Source organism: Dermacentor albipictus, chromosome 7 (genome assembly GCF_038994185.2).
Source record: "Dermacentor albipictus isolate Rhodes 1998 colony chromosome 7, USDA_Dalb.pri_finalv2, whole genome shotgun sequence".
Classification (NCBI taxonomy): Eukaryota; Metazoa; Arthropoda; class Arachnida; order Ixodida; family Ixodidae; genus Dermacentor; species Dermacentor albipictus.
In genome coordinates this window covers 44,055,780-44,074,359 of record NC_091827.1, presented here as the reverse complement: position 1 = coordinate 44,074,359, position 18,580 = coordinate 44,055,780, and the positions used below count along the sequence as shown (strand labels likewise).

At 50.7% G+C, this 18,580-nt stretch overlaps 1 protein-coding gene across 1 annotated transcript in view; it reads right to left on the bottom strand.

The window, feature by feature from the left end:
- Positions 1 to 18,580, bottom strand: part of LOC135915246 (sperm-specific sodium:proton exchanger-like) — a 276,288-nt gene that overhangs the window by 221,497 nt on the left and 36,211 nt on the right. The window lies entirely within an intron of this gene.

Here is an 18,580-nt window from a genome sequence, read left to right as displayed (position 1 = left end):
GAATTGTCGCCGTCCATACTGCCGCCTCAACTGTGGTTGCGGCGCACGCGAGCTCTCCTTTTCAGTCCTCCGACATGTTATCAGGCATGCGACGCAGCTGGCGAAGCGAGCGGAGGCGAGCGCAACGACGAGGAACGAGGTGTGACGTCATACCAAACGGCGGCGGCGGCAAGGCGCGGCGCTGCGCAGCGGCGGAACACCTGTGGCTCGATGCTACTAGTGGCGCATGCGCAGTAGTGACTAGGGAGCGAGAGAGAGAGAATAATATCCGCGGCGAGGCACGCGTTGTGACGTCATGTGCCTCCTCGGAGCACCGCCACAGCGAAATCGCAAGTTCGCGGCCAGTAAAGTTTTCGCTTTAAAATCGCGGTAAATGAGTCCGTACCTTTGTTCAAAATTCTGCCTCACCCCTGTGTCGTGTGTTAAACAGCTTCGCTGTTCATTCACCTTCACAGAGTGAAATGGCTCACGATTTTTTTTATTCGCGTTAGCGATTATATGAACACTCGAGGCGCGTTCGCACCGCCGGCGCCGTCGTGATGTCACGGTATCGACGGCGCATGCGCGGCCCGCGCGAGTAGGGTCGGGAGGCTTCTAGAGATGCACAGAGCGTTTGGCTGCAAAGAAAAAAACAACAACGACCAAGCCGAAGGTGGACGCACCGTCACGCTACTCTCAGTCGGCTCGGCTGACGCCAGGATTATAACGCCAGGATGACGCCAGAATACTGGCTTCGACCACTGGCATGAGCGTTGCTCGCACACATATTAGCGTTTCACACTGCTGAGGATAGCTGCGTGCATAGAACACCGTGGCGCATACTCTGGCCCGGGCGGAATGAATAGTAAACGTCAAGCTAAAAATATATATATGTCATTCATAGCGCGCTGACCAATGCATGGCAATTTTTTCTTCGATCTCTAGATGACACTGTGTACCATCAAGATGCGATACGCCGGTGCAACGCCGCTGCCACCGCTCCTCGCCGCGCCGGCGTTCTGAGACGCCTGGCGCCTGCCAGGGCGCTGTTTCCGCTACGCAGTGGAAGTGACCTCGCGTGCTTCGTCACGCCATGTCGCCCCCCCCCCCGCATAATCTAAGAACACCGCGGGAGGATCTCTACCGCAACAGTAAACCTCGCTATCGCTTTCAGTACCTCCCCATAGGACGAAACGTTTCTTTTTTTTTTCGCCAAGGCAGGGAGTGGAAACGCGTGATGTTGTGCAAGACAAGCGAGTTTTCTCGCTTATAATGATAATGTATATGTATCTAAATATGAGGTTTTACCCTCCGGATCTGTGCGCGCAACTATACGGGGCAATCAGACACGGTGAACAAAAGAATCTTAATGACGTCATCATTACGGACTAACCGCCACTCATCGGTCAACTTCTAGCGCAATGGTTCATTTATAAGTCATAGCGCCGATCTCTGCCGCAAACTCGAGGAGCATTCTTCTGTCTCTAACGGCTTCTCGTTTCCACGGGTTCGGCGGTCTTTAAAGGCTGCTGCCAACTGCTGCAAGCACACAACTGCTGCAAGACTGCTGCAACTGCAACTGCTGCAACTACTGCAACAACTGCTGCAAGCACGCGTACTTACCAACGTGCAACGTCTCTTGAATCGGCACAGACTCTGTAACCATGCAGTAGCACGTCACTCAGGCGCGGTGAGTGAGTGACACTTTCACACTGTCGCACGAGTTCGCGCGCGGTACTGTGGTAGACGGTTCTGACCGACAGCGAGCGAGAAAGGAAATCCCGGCATTTAGCCGGGATTTACTGGAGCCAACGTTCCGACACGTCTTCGTCGTGACAGCAAAATGCTGATGCTGCTCTTGCTCGCCGGTTGTTGATAACTTTGCCGCCATCGTAGTGGCATCCGTTTGCCTTGCATAGAATATTACGCACTTTGTGTGACAGCGCTTAAACTCGCCTCTTATATGGTTGCCACTACCCCCACCGCTTTTTTTTAGAGCGCAGCTCTTTGGCGTCCGTTCCTGGGTTTCGCGTCGTCGTCGGCGTCGGCCTCGTAACCAGCTCCGCCCCCCTTCGCTGGAGTGGGAGACGAAGGACGCGAGCCGCGAATGGCGGAGACCAATGAGAGCGGCCCCTTCAGTGACGTGCGCGCGCGATGCTGGTGTCATGCGGACCCTCCTTACGGCTCGATGCGCACTCGTGTCTGGTCTCAGCCGATCCGCTCGTTTCGTACTATCGTCTGCTCGCGCCACAGCTCTCGCCCGCGCCTGTTTGATTCTGTTGGGTCGGTCTCGTTCGCGCTTGTTTTGGTTGTTATTTCGACAACAAACGGTTACAAATATCCCTCGAGGCCAGCGCACCTTCCACAACTTAATGCGGTGAGTGTAAGACTCGTATCTCCGCGAATCCCATTCATGCAAGTGCGACGACTGATGCACGGCGGAGGCCAATATGGCATTAAGGGCCCAGTTGTGAACGTCTTTGAGAATCAAGCATTGGTGTACCAAGTCGAACATATATCAGTCTATTTCTCCGACCACAAAGCTTCCTTCATGACTGTCAAGAACTGTTAGTGGAGTCTTTGTTAAAGGAATACGTGTGAAAAATAAAAAAAAATTCTGTGATAGCGCATACATGTGTTGCTCGATTTCTTTGCCTCAATCTATCGAAAAGGTGAAACAGCTTATTTGCTGCGCTCAACTTTCGCATTAGGAAGTAACGTAATCGTCGGACATTTTTCTTTTATACGTTGCATATTGCAATCACTCAGTTCAGCCCTCGGGCGCAGCCGGGCAGCCACCATTGAGGGTATGAGCCATTGTTCATTGCTGCGCGTCTCATATGTGGGTCTATTCTCTTTTAAGTTTGCTATGTTTGTTATTAAGTTGCTTCTATTTTTATGCGTTGAATATTGCAGTCACTCAGTTCAGCCCTCGGGCGCGGCCGGGCAGCCACCATTGAGGGTATGAGCCATTGTTCATTGCTGCGCGTCTCATATGTGGGTCTATTCTCTTTTAAGTTTGCTATGTTTGTTATCAAGTTGCTTCTATTTTTATGCGTTACATATTGCAATCCCTCAGTTCAGCCCTCGGGCGCGGCCGGGCAGCCATCATTGACCTGTAGCTCAACCACGTGACGTGACGTCACGACAGCCGGAGGAAAAGCTGGGCCCCAACTTGCGCAATATGCAACGCATTCTTGGCTTTTTCGCTCATCTTTTCTGTCCCTTGGCTCTTTCTCCAGCACAGGACAGCCAAACGGACATACTATCGGACTTTCCACGTGCTCTCTCTCTCTTTCTCTCTCTCTCTCTCTCTCTCTCTCTATTGAAGATTGCAGTGCCTGAGGGCTGTAAAACGTTTGGCAACTGGTCATACGAGTAGAATCAGGTATTGAGAAATGTGAGATTGATCGCGACCATCTCGGGCTTCGTTTACCTGCAGGCATAGATAAACAAAGAGAGAAGAAGGAAGGAGAAGGGCAGGGGGGGAGCTGCGTTGCTATTACCAGGTGGCTGCAGCTATAGCGAGCACCAGAACACGGCTAGCCAAACACGTGCCAGACAAAGCAATCCTTTGAAACCGCGGCTTCAAGGACAACTGCGAAACGTCTTGCGTGGCTGCCGAACTGCTCGCATAGTGAGCTCTTTTCCATTTGCGAAACTGGCGACTGGGTAAGCAGAGAGATAAATCAGCACTGAACTTTGCATAAGCGCTAGCCAGATCCGCGAATTGAAGCCAAGTAAGCCTCCAAGCGCCGAGTTCAATATCGTGACCTCCGCACTGTTTTTTCTTTTTTTTCGTTTTCTTTGCTTCTTTTCTTTTTGCGCGACGTGGTCTACCACACAACAGATGCGCGTAAGTTCAGCCGAAGTGAAATACAGTCGCCGCAGCAGGACGTACATAAGTCTCATAGCTTGCGCAATCACGTGACAGTGCGCGCTGTGAAGTTGGCGTCAACATCAAAGCGATTCATTCATACAGCGCAAAGTCTGCCCTGTTCGGTTTCGTCGGCAGTCTATGTACCAATAACGTCGACATTTTGAACGTTGAGAAATGAAATGACTAGCAAATAATGTGACAATTTACTGGCACGCACACACGCACGCGCTTATGAGTATGAGGAAGTGGCCTAGAATCGGGCGGATGAAGTGAATAAACAAAAATGATAATAGAAAGTAAATAAAAAAGGCAAAATTTTATAGCAACGATGAAATGCATAGGTTACCGTGATAAAGCCTAAATGACATGCTTACACGTAAAAAAAGAATGGCAACGGCTCCAATGGAGCAAGCAAGAACAATTTCCCAACCATGATGGATGCACCCTTATCATGCGAGAAAGGCAGATTACCATCTGAGCTCGGGAGCAACGTACGTGCTGGAGATTGCAGCGAGATTCGCCCACCTCCATATAGCGCATATCTACGTATATACGTATATACGTATATCTTTCAGCACGAGAGGAGCTCTCATTGTGGAAACGTCAACACTGCGTTTTGCAATGCGTTATCAAGAGAGAAAGAAAAGGAAATCGCTATCAACCCTCCCATACAGATTTAACGAAGGTCATTACTGCAAAAGCCGCAGAAGGCACTATCCATCTTACAAGGTCTTATGGCGTCTTATCAAGGTCTTATCACGCGCAATCAAATTTCACCGAAATCATCTCTCATTTCGAGCACTCGAGCCAATGCAGATGACCCTGCGTGCAAGCTGCGTGCAAGACTTCGTGAACGACACAGCTTACATCTGTCCTGAGGGCATCGCTGAAAGCAGCCCCGTCATATCTTATCGCTAACTCTTAATCCCGGCTAAGAAGTCGGCACCACAATACCCATGTGTAATGGGGTGTTACACTCCGTATCGCACTAATGGACTAGTGACGAGATATCGGGCTGGAACAATACACGGCTGCGGCAGCCAACTAACAAGACTCAATCCGCAGACTTCTTTCTCAATGATTTCTTATTTCATTGTTTATTGAGTTTTGATCGTAAGTACGTCCTTAAGCCAAATGCTTACGCCGAAGAGACGCTGAGGGACGTACGGGGTGAACTTGAAGCACAGGGCTTTGTGTATGCAGAACGGCTGCTCTTGCATGTAATTAAAGCTCCCAGAGAGTTTGCAACTGTGTTGCACTTGCCGATGAGCTTTGAAATGGTTGAATGAATGAATGCCTTCCGCAGCGGCCGCATACGTAGTCAGCCCACCTCGATGTCCAGCCTTATCTAAAGTGTCAAGCGTCCTAGCGAGCGATCGCAAACGACCTTCTCAATTTACAGCGGCGAAACTGCCCTCTCGGTTGCGTAAGCCTGCAATCCAACGAGCCGGCGAGTGCTGTGAAAAGGTATCGCCCATTTGCCCACGCTTCTAAGTCTTATCGACAGCCAGCTCTAACATCCATCTACAGGCGGTAAATAAATAGATAAAAGAAACCCAACTCGTCGAAAAAAAGAAAAGAAACCGCAATCAGAGGATTGGAGATCGGCACGTAGGGCGAAGTGCAGTGAAATGGCTCAAGTATTTTTCCCAAGCCTATCAGTGATGAGTGTTAACGGGCTGTCCACGCATTAAAGCAAGTATGAACCAGAGAAAAAAAAATAAAGAAAGAGAGAGAAGGAGGAGCACCATATCGTTTCGAGAACCCCCCCACCAACATTGGAATCTGAGGTTCTTCATTGGGATAACAGCTCTTTGGGAGAGCAGACGACGTGAGACGCTGTTCGTCGTCTGCAATATCGTCTTTTTTTTTGCAGACGAGTTTTTCGACGGCGCGCAAAACCGGTTCGAGCTGCCGGTGCTGGAAGCAGAAGGCAAGTTTCTCGTCCAGAACGTCTCGTCTGCTTTCAGCCCACCGGCTCATATTCGTGGTCATCCATCCATTATCCTTGTTGTTCGCTTTCAACACCGCGAGCGAAAGAAAGCCGCAATTGTTTTATAACCCCCTACAGGCTCGGTGTGACCGCAAACCCGCCAAGAACGGCGACCGTGACAGCAGACAACCAGGCTGAGCGGGATTTCGTAAAGAGCGATAGAGGATCCCCGCCTATTGACGATGGCCATTACAATGCCGATCGTTCTTTACGACCCTTATCCGAATCGCCGAGGAGGCAGAAGCTTTTGAATATTTCCTGCGGATGTTGTCGCCCATAAAGCTTCCTACAAAAAATTGCCCGCCGAAACTCGGGCTTTACTTATATATACCTGTACGGGAGCTGGAATATTACAGCGGTTCACTCAGCATGGGGACGATCGTGTGTTATACTTGTACTTTACGTAAACCTCGTTCTTCTGGCTTTAACCGGGTTTGTGACTTTACAAATTGATCGCATTCAACAAAATAGTCTGTTAAAAATGCGACTGTTTGCACTGACTATACATGTGCGTAGAAACGCATTGCCTTCGTACGTTTAGAAAATAATGGTTTTTTGGAAATTTCGAAATGTAAAGCGTAATAAATAGCGACATAAGAACGTCTGGGAGCCATAAGCGCGAAAATGAGACAAATCGATCGAATACTTATAATCGTTGTAGCGAAGCGATCGCAGCCCCAGAATAACCTCCCTAGGAGTTTTTTTTTTTGTTTAGGAAACTGTGTGTTCCAGCTCAGGTAAGAGGCGTCGAGCCTTCTGCCGACACGCTAAGCCTAAAACGAGGTAGTACGTACCGGCCGTGCCGTGGAATGCACCTCCGATTGATGGATTTCACGTGCGCCACGCGCATGTGTGCGAAGCTGACTGACCAAATAGAAGAAATGATAAAGTGTGATAAGTTATAGCACAACAAGGCTGATAAGTTGTAATGCAATCAAGGCTGACAAGTTGCAACGCAATTGCATTCACGAGTGGACCTATGTGACACAACCGCGTAATCCAACACTTAAACCTGTCCACGGCGGACACTGACCCTTTAATTCGCTTTCTCTCCTTCGTCTGCTTTATTATTTCTCTCTCTCTTTTTTTGTCTGGCATCCGCCGGCGTTTGGCACGAGCGTTCGATTACTCCTCTCCCGTATTCTCTATCGCACTCGGGGAGAAGAAGCAATATTCAACAGGCGCTCGAGAATCCATACACGTGCGCTTTACGCCGACGCGTCTTCTGGCAGTCGTCTGCCAGAAGGTGCCAACATGCCTTCTGGCACTCGTCTGCAGCCAGAAGCAGACGACACGTCTTCTGGCAGTCGTCTGCTAGAAGCTGCTAACATGTCTTCTGGCACTCGTCTGCAGCCAGAAGCAGACGACACGTCTTCTGGCACTCGTCTGCCAGAAGCCGTCGACGACGCGCGAAAAACGCGCGGGCGCTGGCGTCGGGAAGCGCCGCGCGACAGATGTCGAGGCGCGTGAACGCGGCTGACGGGAAAGAACATGGCATGGCGCGCATACGAAGCGTCGAGCGGGCTGCCATTTGAGCGCAGTCCGTTTTTTTATGCGAAGCATATTACGAGAGCTCAACCCAGCTCCTCAGGCGCGGCGGTGTCGCCATGAAACCACGTGACACCGTGACGTCACGACAGAGGAGAAGTGGCTTTGGCTCAACTCTTGCAAGACGGGCTGGGTGGGAATCGAACCAGGGTCTCCGGAGTGTGGGACGGAGACGCTACCACTGAGCCACGAGTACGATGCTTCAAAGCGGTACAAAAGCGCCTCTAGTGAATGCGGTGTTGCCTTAGAAACGAGCTGTTTCTAAGGCGTGCGTCTCTTGCTCAGGCGCACATTTCGTCGCCGCGCCGAACGCTGCTTTGCTCGAGGCTCACCGCGTCCAATGCGGGGCGTGTAGTCGCTGCCCTGTAGCCCATTGTCTTACACCCCTTGGCGGGTCGACGGGAACGCTGTCGCGTTCCACTCTTGAAGGCGAAGAAGTAATGCATGAGTTGTTTCTTCGTCTAGCCGAACCAAATATAGCCAAGCAACAGCAGTTCACCAGGCTAAACAGTGGTTCAACAACTAAAATAAAGGCTAGTATGCTTCGCATCCTGGGCTTAACCTTACCTAAGCCACAGCCATTTTTTTTCTTGCTTTCTTTTTTTGCGATAAAAAAAAAATAAACGGAGGAATTGTTGTCGCCGTTTGCTGGCGATGGCTATACCTTTTTTTTTTCATTTGGCTTATAATACGCTGTACGAAATAAAAAAAAGGATGTGTGCTTACGTTAGGCGGTGTACCTAAACAAAACGCAACACGTAAAAGTGCTAATAGTAAAAAGAAGATCCTCTATCGAAATGTTCTCCCTGTAACAAAGTCCGCGAACGTCTTGGCTGTACGCAAGCTTCAGGTGCAAGAATGAGGGAGACGAGCGATGTATCAGAGCCAATGTTTGCCCGAAAATGCCAGGGTCGTTACAAAAGATGCTTCGAAATATAATTGTCACTGCTTTGAGATACAAAACGTACTGCATCGAACTTTTTTTCAAAAGTTAAAAAAGTTTGCTGCGAATTGAGTAAGCGGAGTTTTTTGTTCGAGCCGCTGTGTATATAAGTGCAATTTGCCTGGGGGCAGTCGAGCAGAATGTGGCGTATACATACACTCCCTCTTCGTTCTGGCCGCACGAACGCATCGGAGAGGGCACAGGCTTAATTCCAAATAAGAAGTGCTTCGTGTAAGCACTTCCGAGGCGGAGACAACGTAAGAGGGTGTCGGTGCACCATGGAAGGTAATGGTCTATATCTGGTCCTCACGATGTCGATCAATTAACTGCATGTAACTGGACACAGTAGCACATGAGGGCATTTACTTCTTTCAACACGTGTTGAGCGCATGCGTAGAACATACGAACGACGTCATTTCATTTGTCATCTCCTTCCACGTCTGCCGTAATGTGCAATTGGCGCACGGCCGGGCCAACATGTATCCATGCATCGACACGAGAATGTTTCTCTCTCCATGTGTTCTTCCCTTGCCGCCGAACAAAAGAAACGTTGAATAGTCGCGTTTCTTATTATACATGTGCAAATAGTTGTCTAATTTCCCTGATATCCTCTCTCCCTGTCTTTCTTACTTTTAATGACCTATCGCCATCTCCGCACTTCTGATCGCCGTTCGGGTGACAGCAGCCAAAGGTATACCTACAGTGCGGGTATGAGTAACTCCTCTCCCCTGCCGTCCTAATCTAACTTTTTCTTATTTTTGTTAATGAACTAATTACTACTACCACTATTACTTCATCCATCTTCCTATGCCTTTCTCAAGGAAAATCCATAACAGAAGGGGAAAGAAAAGAAAGAAAATGTTCTGAGCCTAACAAAAGAAAAATACAGCCTTCAAAGAATCCTGTCGAACAGCAGCGTTCGCCGCAAGCTTCACAGTAGTGTCTTGTGCGGCTTTCACGATATGACAAACGCGCTAGCCGCCGCATATACGTACAGCTCTTCCCCGAACCGGCGGCAAACACGCGAGAGCTTGCGATTCTTCGTATAGTCCGAGCACGACAACAAGCCGCGTGTATAAAGACACTACACAAAACGAATAGATGCCGCTTCGAGCGTCGACGTGTGTGCAGTACACATCGCGTGTGTCTTGCGCTCGCTATCGGATCTATGCGAACGACTGGGGCTGACCGAGGGTGATCGCAAGCGCGCGTTCGAGAATTATGCGACCGTAAAGAAAGCGAACGGCTGTTCTTAAGCGAAAGGTAATAGGCTGCGTGGAGGCGACCCTTAAACCTGCTCACGTCACCGCGAGTTCGGCCCTCGCGCGTCGCACCGATGTACACCCGAAGTGAGCTCAGGGACAGAGTGGCTTTTTCGCTTCTTCCGTCTTTTGCTGCGCTCTAAGTTGCGTTACCGTACACGACTTCTATCACACAGCGTGCTGCCATCTGTCGGTCCTCATCATGACTTGAAACCTTTAAAAAATTATGAGGTTTTACGTACCAGAACGACTTTCCAATTATGAGGCACGTCGTAGTGGAGGGCTCCGGAAATTTTGACCACCTGGGGTTTTTCGACGTGCACCCAAATCTAAGTACGCGGGTGTGTTCGCATTTCGCCCCCATCGAAATGCGGCCGCCGTGGCCGGGATTCGATCCCGCGACCTCGTGCCCAGCAGCGCAACACCATAGCCTCTGAGAAACCACGGCGGGTTGACTTGCAACCTTCCTCATTATAGTTACCGTATAGGGTATACGTAAAATGCGTTTACGGCTCCCGTGTTCACAGGTCTTGCTGTTTGAGTAAGTTTTATCTTATGGTCTGTTTTCCTCGGCTACCTATATTTGTTCTGTGGGAGACTGAGGAAACACTGCGTACACAGATCTGCTTTTGTTGTTGTTGTTGTTGTTCTCTTCTCCTTTCTTCTTTTTCTAGCTCGGGACGCTGGATGTGCTTTTCGGGGGAAACGAAGCGAGCATGGTGTACACACCCACGCGAACGAACTAAGAAACGAACACCTCGAATGGTCCTGCAGATTTGAACGCAGTGCCTTTGTTTCTGGGAGACGGCTCTACAGAGGACTGTTTATTCCGGTAAGCTTACCAGCCACCGGGACGATATTGCGATGCAAATAATATGCATCGGCAGGAAGGAATGAGGCACGAAGTTTCGAAAAAAAAGAAAAATACGAAACAAAAAGAAAAACAAGAAACGACGGGTCAGTCCCGAGGGAAACTTCCTTCGGGAATTTCACTGACTGCCCGGCTCAAATACGTTCTTTTTTTTACTTTTTTCTCTTATTTTTCTACGTCCCTCATGCTTCCTCAGGTACCTTTGTTTATTGCCCCTGGTTTCCTTCTGACTATATTCCCAATTGCGCGCACTCTGGCATTTCTTTCCCATTTTTGGTGCGACTCAACACATTCCTGAAGCCCTCCCATATACTTCTGTTTGTTTGTTTGTTTATTTATCTATTTATTTACTTATTTATTTATTAACTTACTTACTTACTTACTTACTTTACTTGCTTACTTTACTTACTTACTTTACTTACTTACTTACTTTACTTTACTTACTTTACTTACTTACTTTACTTTACTTACTTATTTATTACTAGCATATTTGTTCTCGCTAACACGGTGCCTGCATTTTATGACGAATACTACGCATGGCGTATGCAGCGCCATTATTGAGGACGCCGCAGGCAAAGGGTCTCCAGTGCAGTGCATTCCACTCCGCGTGCAGAACCGAAAGAAAGTCTGTCCACAAATAAGCCGCGCATACTGCTCTGCTCGCCGCCTAAGAGACGCGCTATGCATCGCATTGACCCGCGCACTGGTCTGCATATCCCCGTGACCCGAACCAGCTCTTGCGCCGGGGCCAAACCTCGAGCCGGAACAACCATGCCCGAGGACTGCGCCGATCTCGGCGGGAAAGAAAGCAAAGCCAGAAGCATGAGGCTGCGTGGCCTCAGTGATCCTATCAAATCCGCGAAAATAATATCGTCACTTAGTAAAGCAATGAAGGGGGGCTAGTCGGTGAACGTTCATGGTTATGTTGCGCTCAGTTTTTACACGGACGATATTAAGGAAGGACAGGACGTGTACGGACGTAGCGCAAACTGCCAACTGTTTAATACTGTTAAATAACGCGCTTATATGCAAGGAGATATGGCGCGGGGGGGGGGGGGGAGTATAAAAGATATGGAATATCGTCGCGTTGCAGTGACGGCGAAGATTCGGACAGTGCCGAAACTGCGAGCCACGAATCTAGCTCTTTATTGAGTGAACTTGTGCCTAGAGAACAAAAAGAAGCAAATCACGCTCGAAGCGCACCGTGAAAAAAAAAAAGCGGCGAACACTTTCGTTGGTCGACAAAACCTGGGGCCGAATTCGCAAATCTTTTCGTTGGTTAGTGGTATTTGCTCTTGTCTGACCACCTTCGATAACGGTATGCCCGACATTCGGGGATTGATTGGAATTCGCTCTGACGAAAATAGTTGTGCAGTGAGAGTGCGGGCACTAATCTCGCGGATCTAGTCCAGGCAGCTATTAATACGTGCATCGCAGTATATTCCAGGATAGCCGCTCGCGCTCGGCTGCGATAGAGAACGTGCAAAGGGATTCGCGTTGCACGCGCAGTACGATTAGACAAGGCCTCATTCGCTACAGATTCCGGGACAGCGTGCAATAACTTTCGGGAGACAAATCCATAACAGTGGCAAGTGGTTCAAATATGGTCACCGTCACAAGTCAGTGGCCGAATGGGTATACCGCATCGGGCTGCGGTGCTGAGATTACAGGGTTTGAAACCAACCCTTGAACCAACTTGAGTCACCGCGTACGCGGCAAATGTGTACATACGTACACCACTTTTCAGCGAACCCCTAATACGCAGACATGGGTCTATGTAGACGCAGGGCTGGGTAGGTGCCACGGCTCGAAGAAACTCTATCGATCCAGCTTGGAGTGCTGGGTAATGTGCCGTTTGGTCCGTGCTGGTCTCCAACGGACCTTCTCCAACGGTCACCGGGTACGTGCCAGTAGGTGTGTTCCGCTCTTCAATGAACGCCGCTGATTACAAACTTGGGTAATGTTACGTTTCGCCTACGACGCGCGGTATAGCCGGCGCGGATGCAACGGACGCCGAAGCTTCGTTTAAAGCGGCGGACATTTTGGCCCGTTCAGCGCTGCCGCAACGCCTCCCCGCCAAGCGCGTCCAGGCATGTTTCAATGCCACGTGTCTTCGTGTGTACGCGCGCGCGCGCGCGTGTGTGTGTGTGTGTGTGTGTGTGTGTGTGTGTGTGTGTGTGTGTGTGTGTGTGTGTGTGTGTGTGTGTGTGTGTGTGTGTTGGTGCCCACGCTTGTCAAAGCGCGGCAGCCGGGGACAGGAGCTCCCCAACTGTGAAGCGAGGAGGTCTGAACGGCGCCAGCCCGGCGGATGCGTCACTGCTCATCTCAACGTGTCCGGGCGGCGCCGTCACGTGCGCCCCATCCCGAGCTGTTCCTTCTTGCCCTCGACTCCGAGAGTATAAAAGCAGCTGCCCCCGGACGCCAAGAGAGAGGCTCCGATTTCTTCTGTCGAGTAACGTGCTCTCCCGTCTCTCCACTTCGGTCGACCTGACCGGCCGTTCTTTTGCGATGCTAGAATAAACAAGTTGTTCTGTTAGCAATCGACTCATCCTTTGCCAGCACCTTCGGATGCTTCCAGTTGTGCCCCAGGCCTCCAGGCCAACGCTACCCTTGGGGCTTGCGACCCAGATGCAACAGTAACCACATTTGTGCCACTGAGAATGTGTCACTTCCACAACGGCCCTAAAGATACGTTAAACTTCCCCGACGCTGAGCGGCATCGAGCCCACAACACATGCGTTCCTCATGGACGGCGACCCGACGCATTAGCGAGCTGCGTCACTTTTCAATGGACGCATTTCCCGCCAGTGCTTCAGCGAAACTGCGCCACGAATATGCACTGGGTATGCAGCATATATCTTCAGCTAACGTTTCGCCGACTTCGGTCACCGAGTATGTGTCACTCGGTGAGCGGCAAGTCAGGGAACAATTCTCAGCGTTCGAAGGCGCACCGCCGCGCCGCGCTTCCGGTCTCTGAGGCCACGCGCGGACTTTTCGACGGCGCCACCAGATGGCGCAGCGCCTCCAAAAAATGGCTGTGGCTTAGCTAAGGTTAAGCCCAGGATGCGAAGCATACTAGCCTTTATTTTAACGCGACAGCGTTAAGGAGCTCGTGTCGCAGAAAAGCCGGTGTCGTCGGCGTCGGCTCAGGCGTGCGGCGCTTGCTCAGGCGCACATTTCGTTGTCGCGCCGAACGCTGCGTTGCTCGACGCTCACTGCGTCCGATGCGGGGGACGACGCCGCGAGCGACGGCGCGAGTTGGAGCCCCGTTTCTCCTCTGTCGTGACGTCACGCTGTCACGTGGTATTGAAGGCGACACCGCCGCGCCTGAGGAGCTGGGTTGAGCTCTCGTAATATGCTTCGCATAAAAAAAATGCGTGAGACAGGAACCCGGTTGCCGCGTGACGCGTTCCTCAGCGTTCGCACGCACTGGCGCGCCGTACGTTTCGAAGACCACGCGCGCGCAGGCTTCTTGGCGGCGACGCTAGATGGAGCCGAGTGTATTTAGGGAAGTGCAAATGAAGTGTCCCGCCTGCAGAACACGGCTCATTCATGACTCTTTCCGACGGTGGCAATACGTTGTGCCACTATATTGATTCAATGATAACGCATTACCGCCTGCAGTCATCGCAACATGGGTTCTGCTACATTTTCTTTATGTGGTAACAATAAATTCGCTCGCGCTTTTTAACCTTCACATAGGCGTGACATAATATGCGCACGCAACAGAAGTAGCATAAAGGTCTTTGCAGTTGGGGCACTGTATACGTGACGAGTGCGTGAATACATGTGAACTATCTTTAGCGAAAGCTTTCCAATCTATACCCGAATTGACCACTGTAGAAGCCGGATCCCCGGTTCTAAATAAACATTCTGTATACTCTGGACTGAACTTGACCGGGCGGTGTGTTTAGGCCTACCGTGTGCGGAGGACTCTTGAACCAATGAATGAGGACTACAAAGTGGATATATGATTCGGTTGGCGGATTGGACGGACGTCAAGTGGACTCTACATTGCGGCGTTCTTTATTGGTTTCATTGTGATTTCCTCATTCTTTTTTCTCATTTCGGTTGTGTACTGCAGAAACAGAGCTGCCGAGGTTTTCTCTATGTATACTTCAATGTCTCCGCAGCAAATGACATATAACACAGCAGGACTGTTTACTGTAGTTGAGAATGCAGGTAAATATTTAAGGTCACGTTCGTCTACAGAAAATTGATTGATTGATTGATTGATTGATTGATTGATTGATTGATTGATTGATTGATTGATTGATTGATTGATTGATTGATTGATTGATTGATTGACTGACTGACTGACTGACTGACTGACTGACTGACTGACTGACTGACTGACTGACTGACTGACTGACTGACTGACTGACTGACTGACTGACTGACTGACTGACTGACTGACTGACTGACTGACTGACACCTAAGTTCGGCAAGCGAGCGTTTCTTGCGCTCCGCCCCATCGGAATGAAGCTGCCGCATACGGGCATCATAGCCGCGACCTCGTGCTCAGCCACCTCCGCGTGTATCAATGGTTAGAATTGCAGCTCACACAACACTGACAACCGATCTTATCGCCTTCATTTAATGTTCATTTTATGTCCGAAACATTGCCGCAGCTGCTCTCAGCCCTCCCTTCAATCGACGGGACCGGACGTGCAGTTTCGGGCAATGCCTAAAAAATTATGGGGTTTTACGTGACAAAACCACTTTCTGATTATCAGGCACGCCGTAGTGGAGGACTCCGGAAATTTCGACCACCTGGGGATCTTTAACGTGCACCTAAATCTAAGCACACGGGTGTTTTCGCATTTCGCCTCCATCGAAATGCGGCCGCCATGGCCGGGATTCGATCCCACGACCTCGTGCTCAGCAGCCCAACACCATAGCCACTGAGCAACAACGGCGTGTAATTTCGGGCGTCTCGGTTGAAACTTCGGAAGCGTATACAGTCGAAAGCCTTTACATCGAAGTGCTTCGGTCCTCCGAAATCATTCGTTATACAGGTCATTTCGTTATAAAGGTCGCGCACGACACCGCTCACAATGGAACAGGGACATAATTATTCCTTCGTTATACAGGGCGTTTCGTTGTAGCGGCGTTTTCGCTGTAGAAGCCGCTCGACTGTATTGAGAAAAGCCTGTATATTGTGAACGTTCCTTTTTTCCAGTACTCGTTCGCTGCATGGAAATGGCGGTTTGAATAATGTATGTCGTCGCCCGTGTCTTTCACAACCGGCATGAGAACGATCGGGTTTACACGGTGGGAGAGTGGAATACCCTCGCTCACCTTTCGCTCTGGTGACATTCTCGTTTCCGTGCAGATCTGCGAGCCGCGATGGCTGTGCTTCAAGACGGCAAACGCAAAGATGCCACGCTGAGAGTTTTTTTGCGATGCTGTTTCTGCCCCGAAAGAAAACACAGTGCCCAAACACTGTCTTTCGAGAAGACCTTTTCATGTGCGCGTTCACGCGTGTTTGTGCTTTCTGCGTGCCTGCGTTTGCTTCTTTGTTTGTTTGTGTACTCGTGCGAGTGCGTGTGCGTGCGGGCGTATGCATGTCAGTCTAAACAAACCTATAGCCACCAGCCCGTCGTGGGGCGGCTGCGTACATAAAATACATTCGCAACCTGCGTCTGTCTGCACGCGTAGTATTAAATTAAATTATGGGGTTTTACGTGCCAAAACCAGTTTCTGATTATGAGGCGCGCCGTAGTGGAGGACTCCGGAAATTTCGACCACCTGGGGTTCTTCAACGTGCACCTAAATCTAAGTACACGGGTGTTTTCGCATTTCGCCCCCATCGAAATGCGGCCGCCGTGGCCGGGATTCGATCCCGCGACCTCGTGCTCAGCAGCCCAACACCATAGCCACTGAGCAACCACGGCGGGTGCGCGTAGTATTGAACTTCTAAAGCGTTTCATTCTTGGGACGCTATGCGGAACGTCGCCGACGTTTCCTATAAGATGGAAATGCGGTGTTTATAAATCGACAAACAGCCACGTAAGCTTTCTCTTTCTCCCGGAAAACCCGGCATCCGGATGACGCATGGTGCTAACATACACACACTCATCAGGCGGTTATTAAAAATCCAAAAATTTTTAATGCTTCTTTTTCTTTTTTCTGCGTCTTTTTTCTTCTTTCTGAGGCGATAATACAGTATTCGTGCAGTCATGCTTGCGGCAGCAATAAATCAGCCCTGAAGTCGCTGCCGCGCAGTTTTCGTACACCATCTGTCGAGTTCCGCCTGGCCTTCCCCTCGACCGCCTCTTCTCTCCTTCCCCCCTTTCCCATCAACTCTCGCGGGTCGCCCTCTGCGCTTTACGGAAGTCTGAGTCACCCACATTACACAGCATACGTACATGTCTCTGGTAGCGTAAACTGTGACTCTCCTTTTCAAGCTTATACGAGTTCTTAAATGCCAAAGTCCCATCCCGATGCCTTCCTCGGATGAAGCCATTATGGACATCTCGGGTTACGGACTATATGTCTATCCGCAAGACGTCGCGCGGGTAAACCGAAAATGGCTATCCGTAAAGCAGGAGACACACGGTACGATTCGGCGTCCGATCCGACGTGCGGCGCCGCATGCTCCGGCATGCGGCATACGACGATTCGGGCCACACGGTGCGTGCATCCGAAAGATTGAGCGGCGCGTAAGCTCCGCCCAGATCCAGCCCTCCAGCTTGACTTCAGAGCCACGTCGAGAAACGCAATATAAACAACTCTGCACAACACTGCGTCGCTTTACGCGAACTCTGCCAATAACGTTATGCCCCTGCGAGTGACAGAACACTTCACGACGGCGCGTCGTCCACTGACGACTCCGCTAACAGCCATCGTTAGGGCCGGTAGGCCTAACTAGGCAGACGCCGCGGCAGACGGCGCTTACGATCCAACCCGAGCTCGTCGAAAAGAGCTTATGTTTGCCAAAACAATTAACACTGTACACTTAGGTCGCCCGTAATTAAATACAATTGGTTTACTCGACGCAGTCGTTGCGAAGGGCAAACGTGCAAGCGAAACGAGCAGCCTCGCTCAGACGGTCGGTGTGTGCTGTCTGCCCGCGAAATGCCCTCGCGTCGCGTCTCCTGAACTCGCCAGTAGCTTAGTCCTAGTGTACTAGGCGTTGCTTTGAATAACAGGCACACGTCGAGATAATTTTACTGAACTGGTAACTATTTCGTGTCGGAAACAAACTGCAGCAGGCAAGGAAAAAGAAAAAAAAACACTGCGAGAAACCGGCCAGCCAGCGCCGCCTCCGTGGAGGGAACGTCACATGCCAGCCGCGCTGTCATTGGCTGCGGCCAGACGACGGTGCGGTTGTCGGACGCGTCGGACGATGAAAATCTGCCCGGTTTGTCGCACGTCGGACGTCCGATCCGGCGCTTCGGCACGGCAAAACACCTCGATTCCGGCTGCCGTTCCGGCGCGTCGGACGCCGGATCGGACACCGAATCGGACCGTGTCGGACGACGGTCGACGGTCGGACCGCACCGTCGTCTGGCCGCAGCCAATGACAGCGCGGCTGGCATGTGACGTTCCCTCCACGGAGGCGGCGCTGGCTGGCCGGTTTCTCGCAGTGTTTTTTTTTCTTTTTCCTTGCCTGCTGCAGTTTGTTTCCGACACGAAATAGTTACCAGTTCAGTAAAATTATCTCGACGTGTGCCTGTTATTCAAAGCAACGCCTAGTACACTAGGACTAAGCTACTGGCGAGTTCAGGAGACGCGACGCGAGGGCATTTCGCGGGCAGACAGCACACACCGACCGTCTGAGCGAGGCTGCTCGTTTCGCTTGCACGTTTGCCCTTCGCAACGACTGCGTCGAGTAAACCAATTGTATTTAATTACGGGCGACCTAAGTGTACAGTGTTAATTGTTTTGGCAAACATAAGCTCTTTTCGACGAGCTCGGGTTGGATCGTAAGCGCCGTCTGCCGCGGCGTCTGCCTAGTTAGGCCTACCGGCCCTAACGATGGCTGTTAGCGGAGTCGTCAGTGGACGACGCGCCGTCGTGAAGTGTTCTGTCACTCGCAGGGGCATAACGTTATTGGCAGAGTTCGCGTAAAGCGACGCAGTGTTGTGCAGAGTTGTTT